Here is a 2,799-nt window from a genome sequence, read left to right on the forward strand (position 1 = left end):
TCATTGGTAATGAAAATTGTTTCTAAAAGAATCGTGTCTATTCTTGAACAAATATTAATTAACAAACATTAATATAAAATAATTAACATTAATAAAAATAAGTAGAGTATAAAGATCTGTATTTCGTTAGGACTAGATATGCAAATAATTAAAAGCCCACATGAAATAATACTTCTGCAAATGGACTTTGCGCCAGATGTACGAAGGGATGTCAGAATCGGCGAACGGCGACAATGATAACGAATCGATACAAGTAGCGCATGGCTTACGCACCGCACTTCTTCCCCTGTGAAAAGTTAGGGTAGCCGAAATAAGGAGGGACAGAAGGGGCAGAAGGAGTTGAGTTAGGATAGAGTCGGTGGCCACTTTCTCCCTTATCGTCTTCCTGAATGTCTGGCTTGCGTGCAGGCGTATGCTAATCTAAGGAAACCATAAACCTCCGGTCAGCCCGTGTTCCTTCGACCTCACCTCGGACTTTCTTCCAAGCGCTCGTTTTACTGTACAGAACACAACTTTTTTATATATATTCCATCGTGCTTTCTTTCTCCGCTATGATCTATTTGATGGATAGAAAACGCTTGGAAGTTTATCATTGTCAGAATTTCCACAAATGTTGCCAATAAAATTATCTTCAAGAATTTTCTGACCTTTTACAAGCCAATAGATACAAAGATTTCGCGCATTCGTATGCGTATTTGTTAATGTACACGCATTAACAGACACATTTGTTTAACATTTGATAACAAAATATATACTTCCTACATTATTGATTCTTACTTACGTATAATTATTTTTATAAATATTTACTACTCTTTTCCGGATAATTATATCAATCATTATATCACGATACATTACTAATAATTTAATTGTATTGAACATTCTAAATAAAGGTAATTATTTACCCTGGGCTAGAAGAACGTTAATTTGAAAAATGATATATCGAAAATTAAATCACGCAACTCTCCTATCAAATCATTAGTACCCGTTTCTTATTTCAATTTGATTGGCTTGGTTTGCGAGCAAACTAATTTCTTAAATAATTCTGGGGGAATCATTATTGATAACTCAAAATTGATAAATTACCCTTTTCACTATAACCACAAATATATGTTGATATATGCTGACGCGATGACTTTAAGAAACTAACTTTAGCTTGATATAATGATAAGCCTTACATAATTTGTAATTTAATATAAGAGTTATTAAAAGTTATAATTTATCGAAATAAGAATTTTAATTGTATTTTTATTTTTAAATTATTATTTATTTTGTTTGTTTGTTTGTTTTTTTTTGTTTTTTTGTTTTTTTTTTGTTTTTTGTTTTTTTTTGTTTTTTTGTTTTTTTTTTTTTTACTAGATATCAAGTCTTGTCTGACATAAAGATCCGATCAAAAATTGATAAAATTGAACGAGAATTCTTTTTTTCTTTTTAATAATGCGAAATAGAATTTTCGTTTAAAATAAAATAAAAACAGAAAGTTAGAAAAATTAGTTAAGGAATTATGAATGTATAATATGGGCTTATAATAATATAATAATCATATTAGTTTAAGTAATATTCAATTTGAAAAAGTTAAACCATCAGATAACAATTATATGTAATTGTTCAATTTCTAACACACCTAGTAAATATGAAAACAAAAAACAATAAAAACACTTACTTTACAAGAAATTGTGAGATTTCTTTCATTCAAATATTCAATATGGGAAACAATACTTGTTTAAAAAATATCTTCTAAACTATCAAATAATAATTAAACTTGTATATAAAATTTAATCATATCTATAAATAAATATAAATATAATTGTATGTGTCAAATACAATTCGTCGCTGTCGCACGAGTAAGAAACAGAATGTGACAGATTAGGTAAAAAGTTTGATTGCTTAGCCAAGCAAAATTATCTCGATAAAGTCGCTCATAACATATCCATACAAGCATTTACCAATTCCACGCAGACGGACAATTCTTATCCAAAAAATCGTAACCTACATTTTTTTTCCGGCTATTTATAGTTCAGGCAGGTTAGATTTTACAAACCTCGCATTTGAAAGTAGATATCCAACATTTATCTTCCCAAAGAAACTCTTTTTGCCACGAACATCTTACTTTAACATCTAAAAAGTAAAGCGTTCGTTTTATCGTTCAATATAAAATATCAGTTCTCGAAATCTGCGAGCAAAAACGCGGACAACGAGTAAAATCCCATCAAGAAATCGGACAAACAATGATTCACATAGCGATTAGTACTCGGCCACGTTGAAACATAAAAGTGTCCCCCCCCCTCCCGACCCTAATCGCCCTACCTCCCACCCACCGTCCCAACCAACCGTTTGACGGCACTCGCGAACGTCTACATACCGTGGCTCGACTGGCCTACATACATTCTTTCGATTCCCACCTCCACCACTTCCACTAGCCGTCAAATTTGCGTAGCCAAGCCCTGGAGTAGCCACCCCCTTGACTCAAGACGCCGCCGCCACCACCACTGCCGGTAGCCTCTCCTACGCTTTTCATTTCCTCGACGTAGGCCGTAACCCGCCACGTGACAATGGCTGGTGAGAGTTGGTCGGCGTTCGTAGTCAGAGGGGACACACACACATAAAACTCTCTCTCTCTCTCTCTCTCTCTCTCTATATATATATATATATATATATATATAAAGGTATATATATATGTGTGCGTGTGCGTGTGCGTGTGTGTATGTATGTATGCGTGCATAGGCGTATGTGGGTGCGCGCAGGGCAAACGGCCAGTGGCTCGCGTGAGAAGATAGTGCCGGTGCGCGCGGGCTCGGAAAA

This window comes from Ceratosolen solmsi, unplaced genomic scaffold, assembly GCF_000503995.2.
Source record: "Ceratosolen solmsi marchali unplaced genomic scaffold, CerSol_1.0 scaffold28, whole genome shotgun sequence".
NCBI lineage: Eukaryota > Metazoa > Arthropoda > Insecta > Hymenoptera > Agaonidae > Ceratosolen > Ceratosolen solmsi.